The sequence below is a fragment of the Sinocyclocheilus anshuiensis genome, unplaced genomic scaffold, assembly GCF_001515605.1.
Source record: "Sinocyclocheilus anshuiensis isolate Anshui unplaced genomic scaffold, SAMN03320099.WGS_v1.1 scaffold62, whole genome shotgun sequence".
Taxonomy (NCBI): domain Eukaryota; kingdom Metazoa; phylum Chordata; class Actinopteri; order Cypriniformes; family Cyprinidae; genus Sinocyclocheilus; species Sinocyclocheilus anshuiensis.
Window position 1 is genome coordinate 1,776,361 of NW_015544180.1, and position 18,167 is coordinate 1,794,527.

The following is an 18,167-nucleotide window of genomic DNA, read 5'->3' on the forward strand; positions in this document are numbered from 1 at the left end:
AATGTTTCACAATATTACTGTTTTTTTCTGTATTTTCGATCAAATAAATACATCCTTGATGAGCATGAGAAACTCCATTAAAAAACAAGGTAAATTATTTATTAGGTTTATAATATAGGCCTAACATAATATAATATCAAAACAAACTGAGGCATTTAAACTGAGATCTGTAAGTTAAATATTTTTTAAAAAACGTGAACGTGAATTCTTCTATAGCTATCTAAACATCCCTATGAAGTACAGTTTGCACAATACACCTGTGTGACTGTAAATGTCTCTGAGTTTTGTTACCGTTCTGTGCCCATCATCCACTATTTCTAGCACTTAATCAAGCCACTCTTCTTTAATACATGATGACGTTTTATTTCACGTCATTGCGTTTGCGTTGGCTGTTGATTTGAGCTATTTCGTCAGCAACCACTGAAGTATTCAGTTTCTACAGCGACTCATTTGGCGCACATCATTCTCTTTCTATGAAACCTGTAAACCGCATTCACCGGTTCTAACTCTATAGCGATATTAACTCTATAGCGGTTTACCCGAGCATTGCAATTCATTCGCTTTCACAAATGGCTTTCCCAACTCATTTATGCGTGTGCGCGGCGCATTATTTCTTCTGTGCGGCCGCACACACGCGCAGCGTAGAGGGAACATTGGTTACAGCCAGTTATTCTACTTTAAAATGTGTGTTCAGTGTCAGAATGTCTGTTTTTGGTCTATATGAATCCACCCACTTACAGTTTACCCAATAGTATTTCAACACCTCGGGTTGCCATTTGGTGGAAAACACAGCGTATTGCAGCCATGGAAGCCAGCAAATAAACTGGGTCAGAGATAGTAGATTCTACCTGACCTAAAAAGCCCCAGCATCCATCTAAAAAGCTCTAAGACCAGAGGCATATTAAAACATAGATAAATCAACTTTTCAACTTACAGTGTATAAGCCTCGTCGCCTTCCATTGTCAATTGCGCTTGCTCCTGTTTTGTGTCCTCAATCTGGCAACCTGTGTGAGCATCGAGTCTGAGGAGTAGGGGTCAAGAGAAACAACCCTCTCCAATATTTAGAATTTGGACTGCAATACTAATTTCAACCACTTGCTGTCAATATTACTTACTGCACCTTTAAGGCATTTTGGTAGCACTTTATTTTAGGGACCAGTTCTCACTATTAACTAGCTGCTTATTAGCATGCCTCTAGCATATTAACTGTTTATTGGTACTTATAAAGCATATATTAATGCCTTATTGTGCATGACCATATTTTAGATCCTTTAACCCAATCCCATACCTAAACTTAACAATGTACTAAGCACAAATTAGGAGTTTGAGGCAAAAGTCATGCTCCCCAAACTAAAGTGTGATCAGCATTTTTAGATCTTTGCTTTCACAGGAACAAGCTGTAAAAACTTTACTGAAATGGCCAATTTGGACAGGATTAAAATCAGAGTAAAGCTCTGGCAATTATTGCATTTCCGCACCTCGCCGTGTAAAACGAATCCTGTCCCAATAAAGTTGAAGTTTTACCTCAGTCAAAGAGGAAACAGAGAAGTGCATTTAATTCAGACGTTGCATGCATGAGCCGTCCAGCAAAGTTAAGCAAAGTCAAACACTTCCTACATGCAATAAATCCAGAAATACATCAGGCAGCTCACTAACTGTATTCAGCATTAATTAATTCGGCCAATAATGACTGCATGGAAATAATGTCAGAAACGTCCACGTAGCCGGAAAGAGTATGACCTTTCCCCTCCGATGGGAAATCTCTGCCCGAGAAATCTCTGGCCTTTAAACTCACACTGCAGCTTCTGAACTTCACATCAGGAGTATTCATATAGTTCAAACCCAGAGGAGGAAGTGACCTTTTGGAAATTTAATTATGTGCATTGATGACCTCGTCTGACCTCTGTTTTGAGATCTCATCCACGGATTTATTAGAATGGATGGAGTTGGAGGAATATAAGTTTGAAACAGCAGCTGAAGGAGAGGAATTTGGCAAAAGCTGCCTGGAGTGACTAGAGAACCACATGTATTAAAGGGGTCATATGATGCTTTTTTAAATATCATTATTTTGTGTATTTGGTGTAACAGAATATGTTGACATGCTTTAATGTTCAAAAAACACATTCTTTTTCAAATACTGTACATTATTGTAGGTCCTCTATGCCCCGCCTCTCTCAAACTTTGCGTGAACATTTGGGCGGCATTATGCTAATATTTCCACATCGTGACGTAGACATGTGGGGGCGTGTTAGAACGAGCCGTTTTAGGTAGGCGTGGTTGACTCTTAACTTTTATAAAGAATATCTCTTTGGATTTGAGACTTTAGTCTTTGCAACTTTACAGATCTTCTTTATGCACCAAGAGCTTGTAACACTCCAAAGAGAAAGGAAAACTTGAAATCGCATCATATGACCCCTTTAAATCCCACAGACCGTCTGATGCATATAGAGATTTCTGATAATCGCAGCTCCAGTCTGATACCTGGCTGGCTTTATGCAATTTTCATGAGTCAGTGTGTGCAGCTTTATATCTGGAAATAAAGTTGAGTTCTGAGAAGGAACTAGACGCTGAGTTCTGAATTTGAGTTTGTTTGCAATGCATATAAACAAAATAAAGAGGAATATGCAGTGTGCTGGCAGCTAGCACGGGAACATTCTCAGAACGTTATAAACACACTTTCCCAGTAACATTAATAGAATGTATACGTTCAAGTTATTTGGTCTTGAATAATGTTCTCAAAACATTATCACAAAAACGTTATTTATACATTGTTCAATTTAACATTTAAACTGGACTTTCATTCACAACTTTTTTTAAATGTTACTACTTGTTACAGAATGTTCAGAGAGCATGCAAAAGTAATGTTCCCATAATGTTAGTGACATGACAAAATGGAATGTTTCCTTAACGTCAATGCACAACCAAGAAAACATTTAAAAACTGCTCGTTTTGAACATTCAGAGAACATTCAAAAATAACGTTCCTTACATTTATTTTTTTTTTTCTCAGCTAGGCTTAAGTTTGTTCTCTGAGATGATTTCTGAATCACCCTAAAGTCTTATTTCATTCTCCACATGAAAAAAAAGAGTGTTTTCACCATGGGATAAAACAAAATTAAATTAGAAAAGAAAAGAAAAGAAAAGAAAAGAAAAGAAAAGAAAAGAAAAGAAAAGAAAAGAAAAGAAGAGAAAAGAAAAGAAAAGAAAAGAAAAGAAAAGGTATATTGTGACTTTTTGTTTCACAATTTGGACATTTTCTCACAATTCTGAGAAAAAAACTTTAAAAATCTAAACTCAGAATCATGAGGAAAAAAGATCAGAATTGTGTGATAAAGTCAGAATTGCAAGGGGAAAAAAATCTGAATTGTGTTAAAAAAAAGTCAGAATTGCAAGATTTAAATTAAAAGTTTAGAGGAAAAAAAAGTCAGAGCTGCAAGATGTGAACTCTTTATCTTTGCAATTCTTTTTTCAGAATCCTGAGTTCACATCTTGCAATTCTGACTTTTATTTCCTCTAAACTCTTAATTTATATCTTGCAATTCTTACTTTTTTTTTCTTGAATGCTCAGTTTACACGTTGCAGGTTTTTTTGTTTTTTGTTTGTTTGTTTGTTTTTTCCCTACCCAGGAATAATAATAATTAAAAAATCTTATTTTACAATTCTGACTTTTTTATATCTCACAAGTTCGACTTTTCTTGTCAGAATTTTGAGTTTGCTTCTCAGAATTTTTTCTTTTTTCTGACTTCATATCTCACAACTGCAAATTATGATTATGATTTATAAACTTTAAATTCTCCTACACATTGCCCACGCCTTCTCAGTAAACACCAGCAGGGAGTGAGTGTATGTGTGAGTGTGTGTTTGTCGAGGGAGCTGTTCAGGATTACTGTTATCACTCTTTTGCTATTCACTTGTGTTGAATAAGAAATTGTTACCATCTGCCATTGTGGATACCTTCCTATTTCAAAGGTACGCTTGCTGCAATTGTATATGTACAAGTATGCACAAGGTGTTGCTTTTCCTGCTAGAATATGCTGCATTCTGTGTGAGAATGTGTAAACTATGGTGAAAAAAATTAAAATATCTGGCAAGAATTTTGGCTGTTGTTGTTTCTTTATTCTTTCTTTGCCAGCCTGGATGATTTAGAATTCAATACTACGTACTCTGTAGTTTAAAAAGATAAATGTAAACTAGGTCCACTACTGTCACACTATGAGCTATGCAATGTCAAATTCATTAACAAATCAAACTGAAAGTACTCAAAATACGTTTACTTAATTGAATGGCAATTTCATGACAATTTTATCAACACAAGAGTTTTGAAAAATGGAATTTTCTAATTATGTAAAAACTGTTTTTTTCAGCGAAGAAATGTAAATTATTTTTCATATTATTTAATACAAGAGTAAAATATATTTAGGTTTTAAATGACTTGTTATGAGCTGAATCACAACTGCACTGAACTGGGACACATTTAAGTAAATTACAATAAAGACCTTTAATGTAATAAACAGCAAAACTGTGCTTACATATGGCTTTATTTGATCATGCAATATAATTTTTTATAAGAATGTGTCCAGCAACAACTCTTTTTTCATAAGGACAATAAAGTATGCTATACTCGGACTCTGGCTAATATGACATTAGGGGATGTCGAAGATCACGTGATGATGTACAGTAAGTACGTGATGATAAAGAACCGCTGAATTGTTTTGATTAAATGGATTTAAATAAACTGTTTGAAAAAAAAAATTTGATTTAAAAGGATAGTTTGCCCAAAAATTAAGTCAAGTCAAGTCAAGTCACCTTTATTTATATAGCGCTTTTAACAATACAGACATCATTTACTCACCCTCAAGCTTTTCCAAACCTGCATGAGTTTCTTTCTTCTGTTGAGCACAAAAGTTGATGGCAGCCATTGACTTCCATAGTATAGAAAAAAAATACATATTATGAAAGTCAATGGCTACCGTCAACTGTTTTGTTACCAACATTCTTCATAATATCTTCTTTTGTGTTCAGCAGAAGAAAGAAACACATTCAGGTTTTGAACAACTTGAGAGTCGGTAAATGATGACAGAATTTTCTTTTTTCGGTGAACCTTTAAAGAAAATGATTTACATCTCTAGGCTTTAGAAAAATAGTAAAACTATAAGCTAACAAGAAGTCACTAATTATTAGTAGCTACTAACTTTACTAAATTTTAAGTAGCATAACTGTAGTTCAGCTTGTTAGTTTTACAGTATAAAGATACTTTTCTAACAATTAGCAATGTGTGATAAAGCATTGCTACATTGTCAGTCTTATGCACACCCCTTCAAGTAAAGTGTAACCAAATTGAATCTTACAATTCAGTTTTTTTCTCGCAAATGCAAGTTTATATCAGTTGTTAGAAAGTAGCAATTATATATTTTTATTTTTTATTCAGTGGCAACAAGCTTCCATAAAAAAAGAGTAACAAGCAGCATCCAGAAAAAAAGTGATTTTATGAGGTTACAAAAAAGAGAGAAACAACAGCAAGCCGAAAAGAGCCAAATGAAAGCAAACGAAAACAAGGTGAAAGGGCACGAAGAACTCTGGGGTCGCAACATCATGCATCTGCTTGCACTGTAAAATAAATGAATGTTAAATTAGTTCCTACAGAGTTACATCACGGCGGGAGTGAACGTCTGCCGGTGCCTGTTGAACTCGCGTGAGCTAGTGTTTTCAGAAGCTCGACTCACGGTGAGAATCTCATCAGCATTTACCATAACATCTCTTATGGTTTTACATGTATAATTCTCTAAGATAATAAAGACAAAATCACGCCAGTCAGAGACGAGCATCGCTTTAGCCAGCAGTCGGAAAGTGTATCAATTTAACCCTGAATGTAAAACACTCTGAAATACGGATCAGATGCTAAAATATAACGGAGTAAAAATTATTTAATGAGCTGCATGTCAAATATTCTCTTTTTCATATCTGATTGGCATCAAGTTAAGGTTGACTCATCCCGCCGTGTCTCTGCTCTCTGGGGCCGCCGAAGAAATTAAAGGCGGGGACTTAATTCTATCAGCGAGCTCATTTTCTCATTTTCTCTGCTGTGTGCAGCTGCATATATATCTTGTTAAATATTAACCTACGCACTGTGCTCTTGTGCATTTCAATGAGCTGCGTTTATCCATAGTGACGCAGCACATACAACCAAACTAACATGCCGCAAATCCATTATGATAGACGAGTCCGTGAAGATGGGGTTTTATAGAGGCTATTCATATGCTAGCTGAGACGTGGCTCGGACTGAGTTTAGTTCATTAGCACAATAATGAGTAAAGCTGGGCCACATGAATGAGCGCGAAGCTTTATGGGAAGGGATTTACGTCGAGGAGGGATGTTCAGGAGCACCGACTGAGAATCTTCTCAGCAAATGTTTTCTCAATGTTGCAGCCTGATTGAAGTTAGGTTATGTTGCGGTACAATGTACTAAAATAAATAAAAAAACATACATACATATAATTGTATAATGAATAAAATATCATATAAATAAAAAGAAATAAAAGAAATAACAATAAATAAAGATAAAAAAGATATAAATAAAAAACATACAATAGTATAAATGAATAAAAATAATATCAATAAATTAATATCAATAAAAAATAAATCAAATACAAATAACAAAAAAATGCATACATACAAAAATATAAATTAATAAGAAAATGATATTAACAGAAATAAAATGAAAATAAATAAAAACTTAACTTTTCTAACAATATAAGTCTTTACTATCACTTTTTATCAATTTAACATATTCTTGCTGAAAAAAAGTATTTAATTAGTATAGTGTATATTGTTACAAAATATTTCTATTTTAAATAAATTCTATTCTTTTTATTTTACTTGTTATTCATCAGAGAATCCTGAAAATAAGTATCACAGGTTCCAAAATATATTACGCAGCAAAAACTGTTTCCAACATTGATAATAAATCAGCATATTAGAATGATTTCTGAAGGATCATGTGACACTGAAGACTGGAGTAATCATGCTGAAAATTCAGCTTTGATCACAGAAAATGTATATAATTAAAATACACTTAAAAGTACATTAAAAAAGAAAACCTTTATTTTAAATTGCAACATTTCACAATATTACTGTTTTTTTTTCTGTATTTTTTGATCAAATAAATGCAGCCTTGATGAGCATGAGAAACTTAAAAAAAAAAAAAAACTTACTTTTCCCAAACTTCTGAATGACAGTGTATACACAGTATAACTGTTCATAGTTGTGGTAGATGGGCTGAAAGCAAACCTTAGAACTACCAAACCAGAAGCAAAGCAACTTGAAATAACAGTGATAAAAAAAAAAAAAACTTACTGGTCCCAAACTTCTGAATGACAGTGTATACACAGTATAACTGTTCATAGTTGTGGTAGATGGGCTGAAAGCAAACCTTAGAACTACCAAACCAGAAGCAAAGCAACTTGAAATAACAGTGATGAATAAATGCAGCTGGACGACTGGGCGAGCTGTAGGTCTGAGGATCACTGCACTGCACAGCAAACAGCATCTTTCCCCGGAGCCAAACAGAGGGAGTGCTCTCATAGCAAAACATATGAGAAGCCAGAAATGTAGACAAGAAATAAAGCCACTTCACTGGCATGTAAGTAAATAGCTTGGAATTATTTGAGAAGTATCACGGCTAAAGGCAGAGATGATTTACGACTTGTTTACAGGATCACAGTGAGTGACTTCTGCAGAGAAACTTTAAAACGGTTCGCACTTGACCGAAATTCCACAGGGAAATCTTGAAATCGTGTTAAAGCAGTAGTTCACCCAAAAATAAAAATACATAATTTACTCTCTTTTATGATGTTACAATCCTGCATCTGACTTGTTTTATTTATTATTTGGTGCCAATATACTCAAAAACAAAAAAGACCTAAAATTAAGATGTAAGAATTTGAACTGCACCTAAAACTTCTATCCATTTGGATCATACAGTTTTAGCAAAAACAAATTATGTTAATATGATGCATATTTGTCAGTCATACATAAATGAAATAGTAGTCTGTAATAGTAGCTACTAACAGTTTGAATGTGATTAAAATATACAATAAACAGATTTATATATTTATCATCAATACATCCTTTTGTTTTAATCTCATTCATGAATTAATGTATTTTGAAAATTACTATTTAAATAAAAGGTAACACTTTACTTGAAGGGGTGTGCATAAGACTGACATGACACCTTCATAATCATGACACGACACACGTCATGAATATGAAGGTTTTATGCACGTTTATGACAACTGTCATTAAGTGTCATTCGCTCAGTTATGTCATTTTTAAAGCAAAGATGACATTGTTTGAGATGCCTTTGTTATGACAACTGGACATAAACCAATACATCATAACCTGTCAGTGTCTTTGTCATGACAACTTGACATTACCAAGACAACATAACCTGTCGTGACAACTTGACATTACTTAGACAACATAACCTGTCGTGACAACTTGACATTACTTAGACAACATAACCTGTCGTGACAACTTGACATTACTTAGACAACATAACCTGTCGTGACAACTTGACATTACTTAGACAACATAACCTGTCGTGACAACTTGACATTACTTAGACAACATAACCTGTCGTGACAACTTGACATTACTTAGACAACATAACCTGTCGTGACAACTTGACATTACTTAGACAACATAACCTGTCGTGACAACTTGACATTACTTAGACAACATAACCTGTCGTGACAACTTGACATTACCAAGACAACATAACCTGTCGTGACAACTTGACATTACTTAGACAACATAACCTGTCGTGACAACTTGACATTACTTAGACAACATAACCTGTCGTGACAACTTGACATTACTTAGACAACATAACCTGCCACTCTATCATTTTGAGGTGAGTTTTCAATGACTCAGGAGTACGATTTCCTCTATGACGCCATATTTCCAACTTGTAATTCTGCCATGCACGCTCAATATGCTGAGTATGAGCACCAGTCCCTGGATCAACAAAGTGTCTTTTATGGCAGACAGAATACTGTCGATATCCATACTGGGAAAGCTGTCTCTTGTAGGCACGCCATTCATCTGTAAGGATTGATGTTCTGGGTCTGATATGTCGTTGAATTTGGCTTATAAGTGTTTGCCTTGAGCGATCCTTGACGAGTCTCAGAATGGGTCTTCTGGAAATACCATCAACCTCTAGCATCCCGAAGATCCACTGGCGTTCACGACGCCAAGTGTTGCCACATCGGCCACGATGGTACTAAAAAAAAATAAAACAAGATAAATTATTTAATAAGGGCTGCGCTGTATTTTTTTCAATCACTGGAATCCAGTCCTTTTGGACAGTTAATAGACTAATCCTTCTTATCTGGCTTGATAACAAATAATTGCCCAACAGGTGCAAAATGCATTTTTATCTCTTAAATTTTTCCATTTTCATCATTTAATTTCCTTACAACAAACTATTGTTTCACTTTCATATTTTCCTGTACAAAAGCTGTCATATAGTACAACATAAAAAAATATTTTAGATTGTATTGCTTTTTAATAGAACATAGATTAGCGGAATGCCATCCTACCTTGATTGTAATATATTTTGTTCACAGACTTATTGTCTGATTATAAATGAAGGGTATATTTATGTCTTAATATATTGTATGTTTTCAAATTGAACATTTTTTTTCCTTTTACCATTCATCCCGTTTAAACACTGCCATTAAATTTTTCCCAATATTAACACTTTGCTATCTCTAACCATTCAATGTGCCTCATTTATAGTAGTCTGTCATGCTTGTGAAATTAAGATCATACTGTTTGTGATGTTGTTGTGGCTCATTTATTGTACAATACCCTCTTTACAATACACATTTTTGCATTGCAATCTCAACACAGAAGACTAATGAGTTTTGTCTTATAAGGACATACACAGCAGCCATATTACCATATAAATATCAGACTTGGCACCTGTTTTAAGGCCTTCCCGCTCTCTAACGTCTCTCCAGCGCTGGAAAGCTTTTCCAATATTAACGCGGGTCTTATTACTTGTCTGATCGTAACACTTCATTTTCAAGTTTTTCTCTTTTGTATTTTCTCCATCATCTCTCTTTCCATAATCTCAGACTGGCACTGCACTAACATGACAAAACTGATACATGTGAAGTAAAGTTATAGTAGATTTGCATACAAATAAACAGCCTACCTTTCGTTTGTGGGCAAACTTGCTCTCGTCGATAACAACAAATCGATGTCGACCACCAATTCTCATTCCTCTGTTCCTCAGTCTCTTGAGGGCAGCAATGCACACCTTCAAATATAGAAATAACACATCACAAGTTGACTTGTAACAATGTTGTAGTATGGATGTATGATCCATTAAATTGTTTATGTATTTACAGACAGACGGGCTTACCATCGTAACCCATCGGTGCGATCGCATTTTTCCAGGCGCATGCTTTGGTTGCATTTTGGACATTGCATCCTTCTTTTCAAAATACCCCGTTTCTGCATCCATCTAACTATTCTTCTTTTTTTATTGTTATCATAATTTCTAATATTTTTTAGGAGTTCTTGCAATAACCGGGTCATCTGTAACTGCTTTACAGCTAGTCAAAGTTGTACAGAACTGTTCGTTTACAAATGTAACGTTAGCTGATATGACATGGTGTTTGTGTTCTGTGCTTTGCGCAACTTTATTTAGATGGAAACTCGTTTCAGCAAAAGAGCACATGGTGGGGGGATGGAGGACAAGGAAGGTAAAGAAGATGTACAAGTTGTGGATGATGCGATTGCGAATGAGGGCCTACAACAACATGTGGATGAGGTCCCTGTTGGGCCAAAGAGAAAGAAGACAGTCAAATATTCCCCGAGGAAATTATGGAAGTCATTTTTGTGTTAATACTTTAACAACCAGTGCTTGAAATTAAAACCTGACATTAGCTTAGTAAATGTGTTCTAGCCACTTTGTCAGCAGATTGCCAACATGTGTTCAATCTGTATATGGCTGATTGCGGCACATCATATTTCCTATTTTTATTATTTTGTAGATATTGTATGTTTTTGTATATTGTAGCATAATAAAGTAGTGTTGTCCCAATATTAAAATTGCACTAATCAGTGCAAATACAAGTAATTTTACACAGTTCTCCATACCAAAGTAAAAATTATTAATTTAGTTTCTTGCCAAAATTGTCTAATAATAATAATACATATTATTGATGTTTTTGTTATTATTATTACATAATGGATTAATATATTATTTTATTTTATAGATATAATATATTTCTGTCTCAGTTTCTTTTGCAAGTGCTTGGCTTTTATTTTGCAACATGCATTTACATTGATACACTATGTTTTAAGCACACCAGGACATATGCTTTTAAAGGAATAGCCCACCTAAAACTGAACATTTTCTACTAAATGGCTCACCCCAAGCCATCCAATGTGTTGGTGACTTGCTTTCTGCAGCAGAACACAATTGGAGATATTTCGTTTTCGTTGAAAAGTCAAGCAGTGGAAGTCAATAAGGAAAGATGGTTCAAAAAGCAGATACACACAAAACCAAAATAATCCTCGCAACTTTAGCTGATACACTGAGGTCTTATTAAGTGAAAGGATCTTTCTGTTTAAGAAATTAAATTTTATTTACAACTTAACGATTGACATTCTTGGGATGGGAGAATATATAAAAACGTCCTATCTCATCACGGCACACAGAGCAAAAGTGTAGCTAAGTTTAATTTTAAGTGCAAACTAACTGAAGGGCGTGCAGCAAAAAGCTGTCATTGTGGAGCCACTGGTCGATAAAATAGATGCAAATAGTTGATCAACTACTGTATACCGTGATTTTTTTATTTTATTTTTTTATTGTATATAACGGTTCTTTCTGGTCCTCGAATCTGATTGGCTGAGAGGAGTCCACTATACTGTTATAAATAATAGTGTTTTTGTGTCATGGAATGTAGTTTTGAGAGTTTTTTTTTTTAGATGAGATTGTACTTGTTTAGACTTCAAATATGTGGTTTGTTAATAAAGATAACATCTATTTAAAAATGTGCTTCAATGTTTATACAAACTTGCCTTTGTACTTTTGACTAAATTGCCTAACTTTTATGATGGCTGTTGTTGTTTATTAAATATTATTATTCAATACATAATATTTTATATAAATAATAGTAGTATTTAGTATTGGGAAATGGTGTGTGTGTGTTCGTGATGGTGATTTTAAGTTATTGTTCCACCGTTAGATGGTGACAAGAGACTGTTTTTGTTGTATTTTAACTTTCAACAACAGCTTGTAAGCCGCAGCCAACAAATGCAGTGATCAGCGCTGTCATCGGAAATCACCCTTAACAGATGAAAGGACAGTTCGACAAAGATATTGCTTTCCTCAGCGGACATTCAAACTCATGTTTTATTGTGAATATGAGATTGAGCTGAAGAATGAATGCTGTATCAAATGCAGGTAATCACACTCGCTCAGTCCATCTCTCTCTCATAATACTCTACATATAGGCTAATACAGTGATACAATAAGCTTTCAATGAAACAACTTAACATTCCTTCGTTACTAAAGTTCTAAAGTGACATTTTTGAATTAGTAATGGTTCTTGAGCTCAGCTGTTAAACTGTCAAACTGAGATTTGAATCTGTGGCGGAAGGAAGTAGTTCTGCACAAAAGAGGGTTGTTAAAGACACTCCATTGTTGTTTCTCATGTATTTACACACTCGTTCCGTCAAACTAGGGCTGTGCAATTAATTGCATGCGATTGTCATGCACATCTCGTCAGTAAAGGCGATTCCGTGATTAGTAGTAAATCTCCATCACCTGCTTTCAGATGGAGCAGCATTTACTACACAGAGCCGTAGCTAGGGCTGTGCAATTAATTGCATGCGATTAATTGCACAGCGCTACGTCAAACTGTTGTATAAATGCAATATCAAACTCATAGCCGTGCGATATGGCTGTACCAACAGCGTGTATGTTGGCATGTATGGCATGTATCATCAGCGCGCTGTGATTACCTACGGCCATATTGCTAATTTATTTTTATTTCATTTATTGAATTAACAATAATGCATCGCATTAAGTTTATTAAAGTTAAAATGGATCCAAATAGATGGAAATAATCAGATTAAATTTAGGCCTAAATATTTTTTTGAGTATATTATTTTTTCATTCATTTTCTGACTGCACTTTTCCATATAATGAAAGAATACTGAAGATTTAGCGGGAAATACTATCAATAAATTACTTTTGTAAACCTTAAAAACCAATCACGGAACCGGCTTTACTAACGAGATGCACATGACAATCGCATGCGATTAATTGCACAGCAACGAGATGCACATGACAATCGCATGCGATTAATTGCACAGCGCTACGTCAAACTGTTGTATAAATGCAATATCACACTCATAGCCGTGCGATATGGCTGTACCAACAGCGTGTATGTTGGCATGTATGGCATGTATCATCAGCGCGCTGTGATTACCTACGGCCATATTGCTAATTTATTTTTATTTCATTTATTGAATTAACAATAATGCATCGCATTAAGTTTATTAAAGTTAAAATCGATCCAAATAGATGGAAATAATCAGATTAAATTTAGGCCTAAATATTTTTTTGAGTATATTATTTTTTCATTCATTTTCTGACTGCACTTTTCCATATAATGAAAGAATACTGAAGATTTAGCGGGAAATACTATCAATAAATTACTTTTGTAAACCTTAAAATGTAACACAAGTCATCTGGACTACTGATATTGTGCTTTTCCCCTTTTTTAACTGTTCATTTTCCTCTTGCATTCCATCACACTGACATTTGTACAGTGGCAGCGTTCGTTCGTTTGCACTTGAGCTGTCAGTAATTAGTCCATGACGCTGAAAGCTGCCTTCGCCAGCTGATCCGATACAGAGCGAACGAGCCATGCGGTGAGTTCTGAAAACCATCGAAGGATGAAATACAGACATAAGTCTGACTCTCTTCCCTGACATGAACAAGTTTTGCACGGCATGTTTTCAGACGTGAGCGTCTGTGCTGGTCGCGCACAGATCTCGCGACAATGACAGCTCAAATAGCAACTCACCATAACTCCGCAGAAACGCTAGCAATTATCAACTGTGAAATGCTAAAACATCTGCTGGTACAGGTAGCCTATAGAGAATAATAACAGAATTCAGTTCATGACGCGCGTTGAAAACGTGTGCATTTGTGACGTGCGGCTGCTCCTCTTTCACTCTCTTTTTCTCGGTTCTGTTCATACAGACTTTTAACATGTTCAGTCTTCCAAAATACAAAAAAAAAAATCTAACCACAATCACGTCAATAGAGATGCTGCTTTTGTTTGGGCTTTTCTTTTATGTTTTGGCTTTTTTTTTTTTAAGCTTTGGACAACTGAAATGCATCTTTAGAACATTCAATAATGCAGTTAATTGATTCAGTTAATTCACTGATTCAATTTATTGATGTTTTCTTTTCTTTTTTTCAATACCTTCTACTGAACAATAACTTCAGAACTCTTCAGAACCTAATTTACATATCACCCCTAAAATCAACATTACAAGCTCTTCAAATGTAAGTTTTAATGCAGGTTTATTAGTAGACTCTTTATAACCAAAATCCCTAGCAACTGCCTGGCAACCACCTAGAGAGCCATAGCAACTGTATAACAATGCCATGATAACCTTTTACAACATGGGATGTTTTAATGCAGGACCTTTATGGCGCTTTTCCACTGCATGGTACGGCACAGTACGGTTCACTTTTGGGGGGTTTTCCACTGGGTACAGTTATTAGTATACTTGGGCTTGGGCCATTAAGCAAACTCCCTAGCAACTCTCTAGCAACTGCCTAGCCACCACCTAGACACCCTTGGAATGCCATGGCAACAGTTTACAACACTAACATAGAAGTTTAATGCAGGACTTTTATTAGTTTTGACTTGGACCGGTAAGCAAACTGCCTAGGAAGTCGCTAGCAACTGCCTAGTGACACCTAGCAACCACCGACAGCAGAACACCCTAGAAGCCTCACACCTACTTGGATCACCTTAGCAACTGACCATCAACCATCTATAACAACAAAACTTCATCTTGGCTTCAGAAACGCCAGTTCATTTATCTGTAAGATTTCTATTTGAAAAAAAAAGGAATAATAATAATAATAATCAATACTTCTCTATAATTTAATTTCAATAGTAATATAATAATTCAAATTGAGTATATTCTGCTGTTTATGCATTGTAAGAAAAAAAACTGTCACTGATGACATCAAAGCGGTGGCTAATTTGCATATTATTCAGATAATATGATAAGATTTGAAATGTCCCAATTTCTGAGTTCATTAATGCACTAGAAAATTTAGAGATTTGGCCTTCATTTCTCTGAGTGTGCTTAAGCTGCTCCTGCTGACGCAGATACACGGATACAACAGCTGCGCACTGACAAATCAGAAGATTTTAAACTCAGCTCTCACGCACTTCAAACAAACTAGAGACCACCACGACTGAAAACACTGCTAAAAACATCTTTTTCCATGACTGGAGCAGCCTGTATAGTGTGCTCACAATCAATGGGACACTTCTAAACCTCTGCAGTCCAGAGTCAGAGCAAATGGCCCTGTGTTGACAGTTAAATTTAGCACTGTGTCAGAGATGACCGTTTAAAGGTCACATATTGTACACATTTCTGGAGTTTTATTTTAGGTTTTGATGTCCATAAGGATATATATTTGCGGTATAAGTACCAAAAACTATCTCAATATATTTTTACAGCTCCTTTCTCAGGAGCTCTGCTGAGAACAGGTCGATTTTTGCCTGTCTAATTAATATTCATGAGCCTCTCTTCTGATTGGCCTGTTGTGTTCTGAGTGACGCACGGCCAGGCCAACCACAGGTAACTAGGGTCAGCGACGTCACAGCGCTAGCTGGAGGCAGCAAAACAAAGGGGAAACTGGAGGCGGCCCATTCAAACCAGCGCAGATTCGGCTACATAAGGAGCTTAAAATATCATCTTGTTGTGATGTTGGGTGCCAGAATCGACGTAATACAGCCTCAAATTAGAAATTTGATCGCATATCTGCTGCCACTGCCAGACAAAAAACCGACGACAGCTGTGGTTAAATGCGATAAAACGAGCAGACTGGACAGAAACGCTGTCAAAAATGCTCGCGTTTGCAGCGCACACTTCTTATCAGAAAAGGTTCAATAAAGTATTGTCTTTTGTTGTTATGGGCAGATTTCTACAGATTTCTTGCCATATGTCTATGTTTCTTGCATATCACGACTATGTCGTGTATGAAATAATGTCTGTGTGCATGTGTGTAAAACAACAAACTGACGATTTATATATAATCATTTGTAATTGTATATACATTGTTGTGATTAATTGTGGCTGGAACAATAATGTAGCTGTAAAAATAGTTGCCTGCTGAAATTTAAATGTATATACATCTTCATCATGACTAGATAGACACGGTGAGTTTGTCTTTACTATACACGTTAGATGTGATCCACCTCATAGTAACAATCCTGTCAGATCGTCCATCCTTTGAGTATAACGTGTAACGTTACAGGTCGGCCGATCTGGTTTCGTGGTTAAAGTTAACCTTTTCGACATGTTTCCGTGTTGTCGTTGCTCAGCAATAGCATGGACGCGATGTTGTCTGGGGGTTTGGCAAAAGGAGAGTGGGACTGTGGGCGGTGCTCGGGGTGGTGACTGAAGGCGGTGACTGTGTCAACTTCTGACGTCAACTTTTTACGGAAGTCACAACGGTTTGTGAAAAATCACAGCTACTTTATGTAGGCTGTGTGAATTTTACTGTGGACTGACTGTTTTGAAACTTATATGGTAGTTAAATAGCCCCTAGACCTCAGTTATCATGAAAAAAGCCAGGAAATTTCAGTTTTGACAATATGGGACCTTTAAATGGTGACGAGTGATTAACAACCCATACATTACAGTCAAAGAGCTCATTATGACCTCAACTAGATCTCCATTATTTCACACAGAATCAAACGCACTGGCACCTCTGAGATTATTAAAACGCCTTTAACCCTACACCCCAGCAACTGCATAGCAACACACTAACAACCTCTCAGAAATCCCCAGCAACCGCATAACACTCTAACAACCATTTAGAAATCCCCAACAACTGCCTAGCAACACACTAACCATCACTCAGAAATCCCCGGCAACCACATAACAACACTCTAACAACCATTTAGAAATACCCAGCAACTGTAAAGCAACACACTAACCATCACTCAGAACACCCCAGCAACCGCATAGCAACACACTAACAACCACTCAGAAATCCCTATGAACTGCATATCACACACCAACAACCACTCAGAAATCCCCATGAACTGTATAGCAACACACTAACAACCACTCACAAAACCCCAGCAACTGCATAGCAACTCACTAACAATCAAGTACAAGTTTATTTATAAAGCACAAAACAACAAATGTTGTACCAACGTGCTGTACACAGATCACCCCAGCAACTGCATTGCAACACACTAACAATCACTCAGAACACCCTAGCAACTGCACAGCAAAACATTAACAATTACTCAGAACACCCTAGCAACTGCATAGCAACACATTAACTATTACTCAGAACACCCCAGCAACCACATAGCAACACACTAAAAATCACTTAAAGGGATAGTTCACCCAAAAATTAAAATGTATTACTTTAGCCCATTAATTACTCACCCTCAAGCCATCCTAAGTGTATATGACTTCTTTCTTGCAGATGAATCCAATCGGAGTTATATTAAAAATTGACTTTGATCTTCCAAGCTGTTTAACGGCAGTCAGCGGGTGTTGCAGTTCATCAGTTCAAAATAAGTTAAATAAAGCGCATCCATCCATAATAAAAAGTGCCTCACACGGCTCCGAGGGGTGAACAAAGGCCTCCTGTAGCGAATCGATGCGTTTTTGTAAGAAAAATATCCATATTCAAATGTAATAATCACTTTAATCTAGCTTGCACTAACAGTTGTACATGGAAGAAGCTCCAGGAGGATGACGTAAGATGTCGGCGTTGCGCATGTACCGGTGAGTCTCGTGAAAACCAACGTTAGTTTACAGGAGCAAAGGAAGCAAAGTTTCCTTACTTTAGCAAAGGAAAACCAG